Here is a 17,785-nt window from a genome sequence, read left to right on the forward strand (position 1 = left end):
CCCAATAAAATTTGCAGAGATGGAAACTACAGTGTCTGAGGTGAAAATACGCTAGATATAATTAATAGCCAATTAGAAACATTGAAGAAGAAAAGTTTAGTCAATCTGATATTATAACAATAGAAACTATGCAAAATGAAACACAAAGAGAAAAAAACAATCTGAGAAAGAAAAGAGCATCATGAGCTGTGGAACATCTTCGAGTGATCTAATATCATGCAATGGGACTCATCATTTTTAAAGCGTAGACTTTTTAAGTTACATCTCATTGTATTGCTGCCTTAAATCCAGACTATTTTTGTTCAGAGTGTTCAGAGAGTAAACTTCCGAGATTATACCAGAATCCCAGAGGGGAGTTGTAGGGACTAGGTAATTCAGAAATCTACTACTTTATATAGATGCTTGACCAATCTTACTGTTAGTCTAACTGCACCCTTGCATACAGAGATAATTTTGTGTCTGAATTTTGAGCCTTTGGGGGGGGTCGGTCCTCTAATGCCTGCTTTAGGATGAGAATTTCAGCTCTGGTCTATTTAGTGAGTTACAGTGTGTCCACATGCTTTATAGCCTCCATAAATATTAACCCTTCATCAGCTATTGATTATTTGTCTTGTTCCCTATGGATCTATTTTTTTATCGCCATCCTCTTTATTACTAGAGTCAAAAATAGTGCCTTAATGAGTGGTTGGATCACTCATGAATATCCAGGAATTACAGAATTTCTCTAAGTGGCTTTCAGGACAAAAATGTAGCTGTTAAACTTTTTAAGTAGCTTCCTTTTTAAGAATGTTTTTTATTACCCTTATAAGTGAGCATCTTAAATGAATATTGAATTTTATGTCACAATCACTGGTTCTCAAAACTCTATTTATTGCTATATTGTGTTCTGAAACTTACTATCAAAAAGGAAAAGTCTGATTATTTTTCCTCCTTTGTATAATCTTCAGATAATATTTTTACCCTCCCAGAGAGATTATATAATTCTTTTCTTTAATATTGATTGTTTTAAGAAACAATCACCAGGATACATGGATGCCTTTAATTTTGCCTGATCCTCCATAAAATCTGAAATCTTTTTCTTAGAGGACTTTGATTCTATCATTGCTTAATGTTACTTTCCTTTGCCTTGTTATAATTATGTTGTGTTTCTCAGATCTGTCCTCTGTAACACTTCTTTCTCCTCATCAACTCTCTCTCTTTATTTTTTAAAAATTTGAATTACAAGGCATTCTAAATTTCATCTTTCAATTCACCTCTTTCAGTATCCAATGCACACTTTCCTGTTCTAATTGCCATTTTAAATATTCAGAAACCATTTCCATTTAATCCCACACACTCTTGATCTATGGTTGCTCTCTTTCCACGGCAACTCTTGTTTCCCAGTCTCTCAAATCCTATCAACCATACCTCTGAGGATATTTCTGATGGATCTTTAAATGCATCAGCACCGTCATGTTTTTGTCTACTTAATCACTGTGGCAGGAGGTTAATGTTTTGTTTTGTTTTGTCTTATCTTTTCCTGTTTGGGAGCTTGAAATGCATTCTGGCAAAACTTAGTTGGTTCCTGGGTTGAGTAATTTAGTGTTCAGATGAAAGAAACACAAAAGACTCCTTAGATTTCCTGCAACTTCACTTTTCTCTGAGGGCAATGCCTTGGCCCCGGGGGAGGAAGGAGGAGGAAGGGTGTGGACTCCAAGGCTACTGTAGACTGAGGCAACCTCTCTGGTGACGAACTGTTTGTTTATTTGTGTGTTTTGTGTGGCTGTTGGTAGTTGGACAGAACACAGAGCAAGTACCCTCTGCCATTAGCACACAGCCTTGCAGGGGGCTGGCACCGCCGTGCCCCATTTCAAGGACTTTGCCAGCCTCCTGCCCTATGCACCAGGTGGGCGTGTGCCTCAGGGCTAGGACCCTGCTCTCAAGAGTCTTGTCTCTTGATCACTTGGCAAAGTATCCCAGGGTGGGCATTTTTTCTCCCCTGCATTGCCTGCTGCCAGCCACACCTGAGTAGCAGTCTTCCTACCCTTATGAGGGTGTTCCCAGGGTGAGGTTTCCCTCCACATGTGAGCTGCAGTCTGGTGGCCCTTTCTCTCTTCCTTATCCTACATTTTGTGTGTGAGAAGCACTGATTCTCTCTTTCCAGACATAGATTTATCTTTAGCTACACATTCTTTGTTCATTTGTGTTGGAATTGAAAAATAAAGGAAAAAAGGAAAGTAAATTTAGGTGCTCAAGTGATCTGGAGCAGAAAATCTCTCTAGTGCAGTCATTGTTTAATCTGGGCTAATCAGCCCCAGTGTCTTTAATCCACCTGCATGAAATTTATCCTTTTGATCATCTTTAGGAGTCTCCCTTAAGCCCTCTTTAATGTCATTAAAGCCCTTTTGGATAAGGTGGCATTAACTGGACATATTTCATATAAATATGAAAGAATATTACTCATGCCATTGGACGCCTTCCAATACAACCCACAATCATGAGCTCTCTCCTGCACAGCTCATATTACGTAAAGTGTAGTGCAGCGGTAAGAAGCATGACTATTACCAATGTGTCTTTGCTGTCGCAGAATGTTCTCCAAAACCTGTTGGCTTTTCCAACCAGGCACAAAGCCACCACCCTGCTCCAACAATTAAGTGAGGCCATGAATGTGTGCCGAGGTTCTGGACAGCGGAATATGGTCACAAGTGATGGACAACCTTTCTAAGCTTGGCTCCTAAAACTTTCCTGCATAATCTTTTCGTCAATCACATTCACAACTAAAACATAAGTGATTGGTCAAGCTTTAACTACTACCACATATTTTTAACTCTCAGATCTCGCGTGCCACTCCAGGTTCATGCAACTTCCGTGTTCTCCTGGGTCACCAGCTTCTTCTGCTTCTGTCACTGCAGGGGCTGAACAGTTCCACGTGTGAACAGGACCATGAGGTTTCATCTCCTGGAGTCCTTGGCTCCCACTGGCTCCCAAAGGGGCTGGATGGTAAAGAGAACTCTGTGCCATGAAGTCAGTTTTCACCAGTGGGAGAGAGAAGACAGGAAAAATGTCAACAAATAAAGTTCTTCCCCTTTCCTCTCTGCAGTGTACTTTTCCAACAGCATCTCTGTTCTGCCTGTCTGCAGACTCCTCGCTGGGCTCAGGGATGCACCTGTTGATCTACTCTGTGTGTCCCTGACTTGTCAAGAGGAGGCCAGCGCAGTAATGCACCAGCTTGCAGCCTTCCCTGCCTCATTGCCTTCTTCCCTCAGCCTTTCTGCTCTGGGAGGCACCTCCCACATAAAAGCAGCTAAACATAATCCCTTCCTCAGGCTCTGTTTTCTACTGAAGCCAGGATAAGACACACCATTTCCCAGAGAATTTCTATTTTAAAAATAACAAAATCCTTGAGGAAAAGGAACAATAAGTTTGAGCTGGACATACAAGCCTCATTGAGAATTATTTTCATTTCAGCATAGAGTCCTCAATAGCCTTGAGACTTTCTGTATGCACACTAGCATGACATCCATGTATTCAGTCTTATTCCAATGCACTCCATGGGATCATCGACAACAGTAAGGACAGGGCAGGAAGATCATATTGGCTTTTGAAACATTTCTCATAACGTGTTCCTGTCCTAATATATTAATAAAGCTGCTTCTATACCAGATAAAGGGAACTGTTACTGTATTAGTTTTCTAGGGCTGCCATAACAAAGTATCATTGTCTGATTAGCTTAAAAAACACAAATACATTTTCTTATGTTCTGGAGGCTTGAAGTCCAAGCTCAAGGTGTTTGCAGAGTCAATGTCTCCTGAGGCCTCTGCCCTTGGCATGCAGAGGGCTGTCTTCTCTCTGTCCTCACGTGGTCTTTCTTCTGTGTCTGTGTTCTGAGCTTCTGCTCTTATAAGGACACCAGTCAGATTGGATTAGGGTCCACCCTAATGACCTCATTTCACCATAATTACCCCTGTAGAGACCCTATCTGTAAATATAGTGACATTCTGAGATACTGGGGATTAGGGCTGAGATACTTTGAGGGGGACCCAATTCAGACCATAGCAGCTACCATGTATCTGTAAATGCTGATCATACAGACTAGAGAGTTGTTGGATCAACAAGAAAAAGGAACACTGTAGAGCCCAAGTACCAGTCAGGGATCATTTGTTTTATGCAATAGAACTACTCAGAGCTAACTTAAGAGAAAAAGGAAATGATTTAAAAGAACTGGCCATAGCTTATGAAATTCAAGGAAAAGTAAAAAATTCATAACAGAACTGAAAAGGTGTAAGGAATCTCTAGGAAATTTATATAGCAGGAAATAATAATTTCCCTCATAAATCCAGACTGCTGCTGGGATGAATGAGACTCAGACCACCTTCCTTTAGCCTAAATAAGATGTGGGGCCCTAAGCCAGTATTCCCCTAGCCTAGCCCCAGACATTCATCCTCATTCCTTGACAAGAGGTAGCAAAGACCTTTGTTTTCACACGCTCACCAGAACTGCACACAACCTAGGAGGTGTGCGTCTCCAAAAAGAAATTGCAATGGTGTTTCACTAAAAAAGAGAAATGCCTGCTTGATGGCAAAGAAAGAAAAAAAAAAAGGAAGGAAGGAAGGAAGGAAGGAAGGAAGGAAGGAAGGAAGGAAGGAAGGGAGGGAGGGAGGGAGGGAGGGAGGGAGGGAGAAAGGAAGGAAGAAAGGAATTGATCCTTCCTTTTTCTCTTAAGTTGGCTTGCTTTGTTCACACAAATTGGCTAATTGTAGGATTCCATTTGTGGACCTAGATTTGAGTCTACAAAGCTGGGGAGAACTTAACCCCTTCTGCTAGTTTTTCCATCACACTTCTCTATTTTATCCACCGTTAGGTCTGGCATTACAGATCATTAGTTCTTTGGCCACCAGCTATAAGCACAGGGAGGATTCCGCTGATTCAGAGAAATGCCCAAAGGCATGTCCCCTACCATTAATTTTCTGGTTTTCAATTATTGTCCTTTGCTTCCACAACATCGAAATCGTGCCATATTTTACTTACAGCTCTTTCATGAAATATTTACTGTTCTTTTCACTGTTACAGCCTGCTGGTAGCTCTTTTAAAGAGCTGTGTCTTACAGAGTATGAAAACAATAGAGTCGTGTTTTTTTTTTAAATAACTGTTATAAACAAGCCTGCCATCTGAAGGGATGAGATTGGCTGTCATTTCTTGATTTTTGCTTCCATGGGGATTTCTTTCCCTCTTATAATAAATACATTTATCATGTTTCTTGGCAAGTATATAAGGACACTGTATACGGATCCCCATTCTTCATAAATCCCCCCATCAGGGCTGACCCGACATGTGGTCTGGGCATTGTGACACTCTTGTGTCCCAGCCCCTTTGAATTTTTCTTTGACAAACAGCATGTGTTCTACCTCCTGTCAACCCGCAGGGAGTCCATATGTCCATGTGGCAACTAAGTCACAGATATCCCCTTGGCCTTCCCATGGGAAGTATGTCATTAAAACTTTATTTACACAGACAGGTAGTGGGCCAGATCTGGCCCAGGCATGTAGTTTGCCTACACATGGTCTTGAATTTTGCCTTTGTCACTAATATACTCCATCCTGACAGTTCACTAATACACTGCGTGCTGACCATTTACCCAATGACAATAATTACCATCTTTTTATTCTTATCATCTATCTGTCTATTGTATGGCTATGCAGTTTGTAGAATTGTATTTACCCTCACAACAACCCAATATGATGGTCATCTCCATTTTAAAGAAGAAGAACTGAGCTCAGATAAGTCATCTGGTTAATATTCCCAAACCTTCCAAATGGAGCTTCAGATTTAGTGTTTTGGGGTGTATTACTCAGTATTTGAGTCAGGAAGGGTTGGGCTATGCTACAGTAATAAGTAACCCCGAGACCTCAGTGGCTCCATGAACAAAAATTTATTTCTTTCTTATGCAAAGTCCAGGCAGTTCTGTGCATTGTCATCCAGGTTGGCTGCTCCACTGCAGGCTGCTTGGACCTCATGTCCCCTGTAGAAGAACAGCCTCTTTCATTTTCCCTACAGTAACAGAAGAGTGAGCTAGAACAGATGTTCTCAAACATTAATATGCATGTAAGTCATCAGTGATCTGATGAAAATGAAGCTTCTGAGACAAGAGTTTCGGGGGTGAGGTCTGAGATCTGAGTTTCTAACACTTCCACGTGATTCGATGCTGCAGGTCTAGTGACCACACTTCCAGTGGTAAGTGGTGCCTGGCAAGAAAATGATTCCATCTGGAGAAAGAGACATCAGCTCAACACTATTGTGGACATAACAAGTCACATGCCTATGCACAACTTGCAGAGGATAAGGAAGAGACATTCACTCCTTTGCTAGGGAGTAGAGGAATCTCGTATGTTCATAAATAATTGTCATACAGACTCAGTCCACGCTTGTCTGACTTCACAGTCTTTACGCTTTTCACTGCATCATGCTTTTCATTCTGCTTAGAGACAGAGATGAGTCCTCACCATCTCACCAGCTAGGAAAGCCACCTTTCCCTGAAGATCCTCTTTCCTGGGATGGAACATTATCTCCGAACCCCTTGCTGTGCAAAGTGTGGTTCATGGTCCGTCAGCGTCAACATTGACTAGTAGCTTGTTAGAATTTCAGGGTCCATTCCAGATTAACTGAATCAGATCTGCAGATCCCTAGGTAATTTGCATGTACACTGAAAAATAAAAATCATGTTCTAATCTACCCCATAGACAGCAGACTGCCACATACGGAGAAATGACCCAGTCCATCAACATGGCCTACGATAACCCCAATTATTCCACCGTTGCCTGACTCCACCATGAGGGACACTTCAACAGCCGCACTGAAAGCAATGAGCCTAGAGAGAAAAGCAGCAATCCAGCTAGGGGGACCAGTGGCCACAGTGAGGAAAGTCAGAAAGAACAACCAGAAAAAAAGAAATGCGCTAGGAAAGGGAAGTGCTGGAGGAGAAAGAAAAAGCCCAATAAAAATTCAACAAATATTTGAATGAGTATCTATCCAATTATAATATTTTGCTTGTAGCAAAGCGGTAGACTAGATATGTCGAAACTCTCTTATTATAAAGCATACAGAAATGCCAGATAAATTATTTTAAAATATCCCTTTGAGTGCATATATCAGCTTACAAAACAGTAAGGTAAATTCTGAGAAGTGATAGAAAATGAAACAGAAGAATGAATCAAGAAAAATAAACTAGTTCTGAGGGCCATCGCTACCCCTGGGTCACCTACACAGCCTAGGAATTAAGAGATTCAATTTCAATGCCTGCCTGCACAGGTAACAGCAGGAATGACATAAGCCCCTATAAGATTGGGGTAAAACCAAAGCTCTTGAAGTGCTACCATGTCGATGAAAAGGTGAACTACAAACCACAGTATCTGAAACAGACAACAGCAAGATGCTTCCTTTTTGTGATTGGCTCTCACGCATGGGAAAAGGAGGATCTCTAAAAATTCATATTGGTTTCCATCCTGAATTTACACTAATTGTTCACTTAAACAAAAGCGTAACCTAAGAGATTTGATTTAATGTGCTTTTGAGTTGTTGATATCTCCCCTAATAAATGTAAACACAGATCTTCTGGGAAGTTGCTGATTGAAAACCCAGGCCACAAATATGTACCCTACATAAAGTTCCTGCAAACATGAAGTCACACTCAAAAATCACAGAGCACTTGGAAAAGCAAGAATAAAAGCACTTGAGAAAGAGTTGGCAGAAAGACAAAACAGCAAAGTCATACAATTTAGATATTAGGATAATCAAATACAAAGTATCAAACAAATACGATAATGCAATTAAAAAGAAATGATTAAAATCATGAAAAAAATTATCAAAAAGAAAAAATTTAAAGGAGCTGAAAGCGCATCTAGAATTTTACATATATTTGAAACTGAAAACTACAGCTAAAATGAATTATTTCTTGCTACATGCCAAGTCCAGTTATAAAGAATTTTCACGCATTGCTTCACTTAATCCTTCACAGTTTTATGAGGTAGGTATTAATTGCCCTGAAGTCACACAGCTAATATGTCTCAGAACTCGAACATAGAGCTAAGCAGTTCATCTCCGTAACCTGACCTCCCAGCCACTACACAATTGCATCTCCTAATGTCTGCGCTTAATGAGCAGAGGAGACAGAAGTAAAAAGAAAATTAGCAAACCAGAGTACAGATCTGAAGATATTATGAAAAAGGAATGCAGGGAAATGAAATGAGGTTAAGAGAGGTGCAAGACTGACTGGGCAGGTCTAATACACATCTAATTGGGTTTCCAGAATGAGATAAAAGAGAGAGCGGGAGACAGTCAGCATTAAAAAAGGCATTTTCCATAATTGATGGGATTCATGATATATCAGAGTCAGTGAATACAGCAAATGTTAAGCAGGATAAGTTAAAATAAATGCATACTTGCATACAGTAAGGAAAATACTGAACACTAAGAATACCAAAGTCAGAGAAGAGATCTTAAAAGCAGACACACACAAAGCGATTACCAACCGAATTATCACGTATAGGCCGACAGCTGACTTCTCCACAGCATCAAAGGCAGTTAGAGTAGAGCAGAAAAAGTTCTTTGTGTTGCCAAGAGAAAATCACTACAACCCATAATAACACTCCCAGCAGAACAATCTTTCCAAGGACAAGGTAGAAACAAATACATTTTTAGATTACAAAAACGGTGACAATTTACCATAAAAGGAAGCCCACTTAAAAAAATCGCTAAAGGAAGTATCTCAGAGAGAAGGAAAATGACCATAGAAGGGAGATCTGAAGCACAAGAAAGGATTGATGAGGGAGGAAAATGGTTTTCTCATAGAAATTGATGAGATCTTTTTAAATGTACGTAGAAATGTAAAGACCAAGGATATCCCAAATGCTCCTGGATGGGTGTGGTTAGGGACTAGCACAACCCGCAGTAGTTAAGGCTGCTTGTTAGCAGCGCAGGAGATGAATTGTCCTAGTGGACCTAACGGGGAGCCCAGGAGCAGACCCACAAATACGTGTTACAAACGTCTGCAACCACAGAGCTGAGGGAAAGAAGGTGCCCTGCATGGTAAACAGGAGAACGCCCCTGCCAGGAAGGAGTGTGCAGAGATGGCCAGAAATGGGCACGTAAAAGCATATTCAGCATGACTGGTCATCAGGGAAATGTCCATTAAAAACACAACACAAGGTGCTTATCATTTTGCATCTCCCAGATTACAAAATATTAGAATGTAACAATACCCAGTGCTGTGCAGGATGAGGAGGAATAAAGACTCTCGAATGCTTGTGCTGGGAGCATAACTTGGTACAACCAGTTTAGAAACCAATGTTGCATAATGCAGAACCTTGATGTTGCCTATGCTCTGTGATCCAGCAATTCCCCTCCTAAATATCTACTTAGAAACTCTTAAATATGTGCATGGAGGGCACATACCCAAGAACTTCACAGAGCTGTTCTTCATAATAGTACAACATAAAGAGAAAAGCAAAATGCTGAAAGCTACCCAAACGCTCAGAGAAGAGTGTACATACATAAATTATTGTTTATTCATGATCTGCATCTGTGCAAATATATATCAGTGTGTGTATGTGTATATATGTATCATTGTGTACATAGTTTCACAAAATAGTTTTCATTTGCACTGATGATATCCATATTATTACTCATATATGATGAATTATATAATTATATGTAGATATAATCAGTACAAATGGAGGAACCACTACTGTTGGTATTAGCATGGATGGATTACACAAAGATTTGAGTGAAACGAGTCATAGAAGAACAATGTGATATGACACTGTTAATCTAAAGTACAAAAATCTGTGTATAACTAAATAATATATTGTTTGAAATTATATACATATGCCCCAAAACTGCAAAAAAAAAGAAAAAGAAAGAAAGACAGAAAGACAATGCTATGCACACTGATAAGGGTAGTTAGTGGCAGGAAGGAGAAGAGGTTTGAAAAGGAACACTGCTATCTTCAGTAATATTTAAATATTCTATTTCTGAAGTTCAGACGTGGACGTGAAATTTTTTGTCACTATTTGTGCCTGATATGGAATAGTCCGTGCCAATGTTGTTGTTTTTTTAAAATTAATGTATTTTTTCCTCTTATGAACGAGTGTTATCACCAGATAAATTTTGTGAAGCACACTGTTGTAAGATATTGAGAAGTACTCATATAAACTCGGGCCGTTAATCTTTTATTTTATTTCAAAGGACAGCCATTAAACGCTATGTACTAAGTTCTAGGCATATAACAAATAATAAAAGACAGCCCGTAGTATCCTGAAACTCATAATTTTGTTTGTAAATAATGAAGTTTCAATAGATCAAAATAAGTGCTCGAGCAAAGGGTGTGCAACGTGCGATGAAAGCTTGCAAAAGAACAAGAGCCGGAGCCGGCGCTGTTGAACAGAGACTGTAAATCAGGCATTTTGCAAAGTAGTTTCACATACTGTACATTTTCCTCTTTCCATCTGTCAGCGACAATCCTGAGATGTACAACCATCCTGGAATACCAATGAGAAAAACAGACTCAAGGGTGTGGGAGAATTAAAACCCCCAAGCCCGCTGGTGGGCGTGTCAGCCAGTGGAACAAGGTTAGTTTGTCATGACTGAGAACTTGGAGGGCGCTTACTACTCACAGCTCAGCAATCTCACTTCCAAGCCTGTTCCCTAGTGCAGACCAAGACGGCTACAGAGACTCCACACCAGGCCTGGCACTCCCCCAGATTCCTGCTCCCTGTGACTTCCTGTCTGCTCCTCTGTCTTAATCACGAGCTAAAGGCCTAGGAGAGTCCTGCACAAACCATCTTAACATTCCTGCCTTCAGACACGGAGGCCCAACTCTCCTCATCATTTCGCTGGATACACTCTATTCCAGCACGAGGGTATTGATTCTTTCATGTTTCTACTACACAGTTTGACAAGACAATTATTTAATCTCCGCTCGACTCTTTCCATAAACACTGCAATTTCTGCAAAATGGGAGGTCGCTTGGTGTCCAGAATTAAATTAAGGGAGAGCCCTAGAAGTGTAACTTCCTGTGTCCAGTATTTGACGTGGGTGGACTGGGCAGTGAATTACAGGATAAGCCAAGTTTGCAGTCAGTAAACTGCAAACATATCTGAAAGTGCATTGACACTGCCTCTGCCTATCAAATGAGAATGCTGCATTTAATTGGAAATCTGTATCTGGACAGACAGATTAAACGATGGATATAGCATCTCACCTTGGCTGTCAGTGGCTATCCCCGTGTTGGGGGACCAATTGTAAACCTCCAGAACACCAAACAAGTGGTTATTTCTCTTCCTGACAGAGAACACAAGAAGAGTACAGTCTTGTGGTTCATGATTACAGGCAGTTTGAAGATTGGCCCCTTTTGGAACCGTGTCTCCTAGACTTTGGGTCATCCTGTACTGGATGGCTGATTATGTTATATTAATATTTTGCTAGTGAGATGATTCAAGTAGGACCACATCTTTACCATGGTATTGGATACTGGAAAATTAGTCTGTCTTTATACTGGAAAGTAGTCTCAAAGCACTGTCTTGCTCATACGGTGATTACATTTCAGCTCATGAGAACTGTTAGTAGCATCCAGCATCTATGCACCAATGTGAACCATTTCACGCTGTGTGCAAGGGGACGTTTTTAGTTCATTCTTACATCTCTTTAGATAAAACTCAAAGTTCTGTTAAACTACCCCGGGGATCAGAAGCAACACTGACAGCAGGTCCAGACTCAATCCTAAGGGGATATTGAAAATTAACATTTCCATCTTGACTGACAACCTGATACCAGATAGGATCTTTCACCATCATCACTTCAAAGAACAGTCTGTTTTCAGAATCTACCTCCCCACTTAATATATCCTCAGAGCTGTTCTGATTCGGTGGTAAAATTCAATTAGAAAATTTTTTTATTTCTAACTGGGATTACAATTTTTTTAACTGTATGTCATATTTACTAGTATGGACTATTAATATAGGAATGGCCAGTGCGGTGGCTCACACCTGTAATACTAGCACATTGGGAGGCTGAGGCAGGAAGATTGCTTGAGACCAGGAGTTCAAGATCAGCCTGGACAACATAGTGAGACCCTGTCTTTACAAAAAATAGAAAAATTAGCCAGGCAGGGTGGCATGTGCCTATAGTCTCAGCTACACAGGAGGCTGAGGAAGGAGGATCATTTGAGCCTAGGAGTTTGAGGCTGCAGTGAGCTACGATGACACCACCTCACTCTAGTCCAGACAATAGAGTAAGACCCTATCTCAAATTAAAACAGCCAAATTTGGGGACAGAAGTCCAAGTTTAACTCCCCAAAAGAGCATTTCTAAGCAAACTGAACTGGACAAATTATTTCACGTCTGTGGAACTTAGATTCCTCATCAAAGATAGGTACTCACAGGGCTCCTCTGAGGAGCCAGTGACAAGATCCTTTATTTTAGATTCCTACTCAGAGGGTCTGTGTGAGGATTCAGTGATGGGACATATTCTGTCACTCCCAAATAGGCTTCTGTAACCTATCACTGAAGCTGACAGTAGGCAATATATTTGAAAGCAGGATTGTTAGAAAGCAACTGAAACAGATGCTCACCCGTATGCATGGTAAAAGCACTTTGTAAACTGTAAGGTATGATGGAAGCTAGAGTTGTTATTATTCAGGCATACAGCCAGGTGCCGCGTGCGTTCTGCACGGTGCCTTGAAAGCTGCTTTGATCTGGCTGGAGCATGCACTTCTGAAGGAGATGCATTAGCACTACGGCAGGACAGTGTGGACATGTCAGGTATGTTTAGGTGCATTTATAGACTCTTGTTCAGATTTCCCAGGAGGCTTTGACGTATATTGCAAAAGTGTCCCAAATACTTATCGCAATGGTAAAGAAAACTGAGCTAAATAAATGTACACAACTGGCTCAGTGATATAACCCTGTTTTATTCTTTGGATGCATAAATATTGTGTGACTCCCTACCTACTACCCAGGAAGCTGTCTTGGAGAAATTCAAAGGCAAAGTTCTTCTAACCGATCAGCAAAATCACTGGGAGGGAGGTGTTTTTAGTATCTTGGTAACTCAAACTTTTCCCATCACATTCCATTTAGAGCTGTAAAACACGCCAGACAACACGATTCTAGTCAATTACATGTATTTTTAAAAAATCAAAACGCTAAGTGTTTATTGGGAAAATATAATTTAACAAGCAAACCCACATCTTAGATGATTTCCATGCGAAAGCTGATTCAACAGAAGGAATCAGTTTAATGCCTGAATAAATAACTACTAAATGAAGATGAGATGTTCGTGGAAACATTATTGATCACAGTAAAAAAAAATTGAGATCAAGAGAAATGACTGACATTGAGTATTTTTTTATAAAATACTCACAATGTCAGATAATTCTAAGCTTCTCTTTAACTTTAGATATCATCCTATCAAGCAAAAGAGAGAAAGGGAGGATATATTTGAACACATTCGGTGTTTACTACAAAGAATGAATTAATCTGCAAAATTGTTTTAACCTGCACATAAGCTTTGACTGCAAAGTTTATGCCCCTGTCATTGCCTTTATTAGAAAGATTTTCAAGCAAGTTGAGAATTCTTTTAGAACATTTTAAAAATCATTTTGAATATTCAAGAAGGCATATAAATTCCATTTCACTAAAATAATCCGAATGAGTCAAACGTGCTGTACTAAAATTAAATATTTCTCTTATGGCAGGATTATACGCGATAATGATTTTACATTGTTCTCTAAAAGATTTCCTTAATTTTGTTTGTACTTTCTTTATACAGTACTAAAAACAAAGCCAGTGGCACTGTGTATTGCTTCATGCATGAGCTTGCTTCATCTTCTGCCCATGACCCCGTGTGCTAATCTCCTTTTTGTGTCAAGTAGCCATATATTAGTGCAAAGAAAACCTAACAGCGAGCTGGACCCCACGATGCTTGGACATCAGGCCAAAAGACCCTCAACTTCTAACCTATGGCAAATAAGCTGCACAATCACTAGGGCAAAAATCAGCCGTCTCTTGATGCCTAGGTCCCTGCATAGGCTCTCAGACCTCCTCACCTTTCTTACATCCCAAATCTGTCAGCACACGTCATAGACAGATATGCTTCTAACCTGAGGCTAACAAGCGGCATGCCCAAGTGTCTGGCTTCTCCTGTCATTTCCAGGCTTGGTGGTGGCAGCAGGTGCCAGCAGGTGCTGGATAAGCAGGTGGAGCAACAGGTATGCGGGAACACCAATGCTCTGCAGGGCAACGCGGACCCACGGGAGACAGGAAAGGGGAGTACATGCGTGGATGAAGTCCTCTCCCTTTCTGTGCCAAAGCACAGATGTGCCATATTGTCCACTCTGAGACGGCCTGTGTGTTCAGCCTCCAGCTTCGTGTCCTGTGGTCAGAGAAGCAACACGGAGCACACACTGCTCTGTCTGCTCCCCATGCTCTGCCGCCCGTGGCTTTAAGCTTCCCTCTCCACTGCCTTGGAATTGCTGCTTCCAATAAAGCATCAGCCAGCACCTTGCCGGAGGCTTGTTTTTAGAGAAACTGGGCTAAGACCCTTGGTTTGCTTTTTTGTTTGTCTTGGCCTTCGCAGCAGCCATTATACACCATGGACGAAAAGACCAAAGAGCCCACTTTGACGTAATAGGATCATGCCCTGCAGCATTTGGCTCCAAAGTCTGGCCCTGAAAGTGTCTAGATGGGCAGTATGTACCTTCAAATGTTAAACTTTTGTTTATCCTCACAATACCATGCATACTAGGATTTTACTATTTTATTGTGCATGTTTGGAAACTGTGACATGGAGTACCTTTCCCAACAGAGCAAACACAGCAGCATCCAAAGTTCAATCTCCTTACTCTGCATGTCGTGTTTTTTTGACAGTTTTCATCTATCAGTTGAAGATCAACAAGGAAAAACTAGAAAACAACGGCAAACTAATGTCCTGCATATTATTTAAGAAAAGAAATTGAGACATCACAAAAACAGGTCAACCAAGACTTGTAAGTGTGATTCCATGGTTGCTGTAAAATAGGTAAAGAATCACAGACTTAGCCTTATTATTCAGCACTTTATTTTGCTATCCTGCGCATGTTTTAAGGAATTATGCACTTGAACATATGCAATAAAAGGCTAAAATGTACCAAAGTGATTTGTGAGCCTGATTTATCACTCCATGCAGCATTATTGAAAGTAAAAACTTTCAATCAGCATTCTTTTTGTGCTTCCAACAAAACTGCAACAAGTTTGCGTTGTTAGTAGCCTTTAAAGAGAGTTGTATATTCCTCAGCATCATGAATTTTAAGGCAGAGAATAGCAAACCAGTTCTGCAGAAAGAACAAGTGTAAAGACTCCAAAATTGCCCTACAGACTTCAATTAGATGCCCAGAAGAGCTATTTGACTGTAACAGTAATTGAGTATTGAAAGCGTTTTCCAAAAGCGTGTGTGGAATCTTTGAACCTTAAGAACATTTAAAGATAGACTTCCAAGCATCTAGTTTTAATTGTATTAAGAGAAGACTGATCTCAGCATGAACAGATCTGTACACACAATTTGAAGACTTAGTATGAAAAATACCTCATTAATAATTATATGTCGAAATGGCATTTTGGAAATGTTAGGTTAAGTAAAATATATTATTAAAATTAACACTGCCCCTGATTTTCCCCCTACATTTTAAAACTGGTGCTATTGGAAATTTTAGATTTATGGATTTAGCTCTCAATATTTTCCTGTAGGCTAGACTGCTTCCCTGCTTGTCTTCTATTCCCTCTCTCACGTTCTCGTTCACCTAGCTTCATGTTCCAAATAAGCCACTTGCATTTGAACTCTGATCTCCACATCTGTGTATGGGAAAACCCAAACTACAGCAAGTAATAATATCCTCCCACAACTGGGATAACAATTTGTGTTTTCATTTTCTAGTCATACGTAGTAGGTAGAGAAAACAATTCCTCCCCCCAAAATGCATATGCGTGTGTACGTATGTGTGTGTGTGTGTGTGTGTGTGTGTGTGTGTGTGTGTGTATTCAATCATAAAAATATAATCAAAAATGAAAACTTTCCATCGATGGGGGTTTTTTGTACTTTCAATAAAGTTGCAATAACTTGCATTATTGGAAGACTTTAAAGACAGATGAGTGCTATCATCCCGAGAACCACGTATTTTAAGACAGAAATAAGATAAAAATGAGCAATCCAGTTCTTCAGAAAGAATCAAAAACTCTAACATTGCCCTACAGAATTCAGTTAGAAACCTAGAGTTATTTGACTCTAACAAGAATTAAATGATGAACATGTTTTCCAAAGACATATGTGGAATCTTTGTAGGTAGGACTCAATAGTTGCTTCCAAGTATATGAAGTATCACAGGCTCAGTTTCATTATGTAGCATTTTGTGTTGTGTGCTAGGAATGTTTAAAGGAATAGTAGCATATATATGCAAAGTCAGATCTCCCTTATTCCAGATGTCATCTTTTTTAATTGTTTTGCACAAGATGCCCCTAAATAACCTGTAGACATTTAGACATAGGACCGTAGGGGAATATGCTTATTTCAAAGTTCTCAGCTTACAGCAAATAGTGTACTGAAATACTACTAACTCTGATACCAGTAACTAACTCTCAAGCTTTAATGGGTTCTATGGAGTTTATGAATATCACCTTAACCATGGTCTTCTGCTGAAATTCACCCAGCTGTTTAGACAACTTAATTGCCTGAGCACATTTTAGTATTGTTTTAGTTTTTTGTTTTTGACAGACCTGATTACTGGACCCAGAAACCTGGACCCAATAGGGCAAACATCACAAGCAAGCTCACAGCCTTGACACTTGCACTATTTATGCTTCATTGGGATTAAAAAAACACATACCATAAAATTTACCATCTTCATTTTTAAGTGTCCAGTTCAGTAGTGTTAACAATACTCGCATTGCTGTGCAATAGATCTCTAGAAATTTTTCATCTTGTAAAATGGAAACTCTATGCTCATTGAACAACAACTCCCCATTTTCCCCTCCCTGCATCCCCTGGTAACTGCAGTTCTACTTTCTGCTTCTACGAGTTCGGCGGCTTTTGAGACCTCATATACATGGAATCATACAGTATTTGTGTTTTTATGACTGGCTTATTTCACTTAGCATAATGACCTCAAGGTCCATCCATGTTGTAGTATATGACAGGATTTATTGCTTTAAAGACTGCATAATATTCCACTGTTTGTGCACAACATGTTGTCTTTGTCCATACATCCATCAGTGAAGGATTCTTCTTCTTGGCTATTGTGAATAATGCTGCAATAAACATGGGTGTGCAAATATCTCTTTAAGATCCTACTTTCCGTTCTTTTAAACATACACCTAGAAGTAGGATTGCTGGGCTATATGATAATTCAATTTTTAATTTTCTGAGAACCCTCCATACTGTTCTCCATGAGGCCTGCACCATTTTTCATTCCCACCAATAGTACACAAGGATTCTAATTTCCCCACATCCTCATCAACACTTAATGTTTTCTGTCTTTTTTATAGTGGCCATCTTCATGGGTGTGAGGTGATATCTCATTGTAGTTTTGATTTATATTTCTCTAATTGTTAGTGATGTTGAGCATCTTTTCATGTGCTTGTTGGCCATTTTTATATCTATTCAAGTCTTTTGCCCATTTTTTAATCAAGTTATTTGTTGTTTTGCTGTTATTGAGTTGTAGGCACTCTTCGTATGTTCTAGATATTAACCCCATGTCAGATATATAATTTGCTAATATTTTTTCCCATAT

The sequence above is a fragment of the Lemur catta genome, chromosome X (assembly GCF_020740605.2).
Source record: "Lemur catta isolate mLemCat1 chromosome X, mLemCat1.pri, whole genome shotgun sequence".
Classification (NCBI taxonomy): domain Eukaryota; kingdom Metazoa; phylum Chordata; class Mammalia; order Primates; family Lemuridae; genus Lemur; species Lemur catta.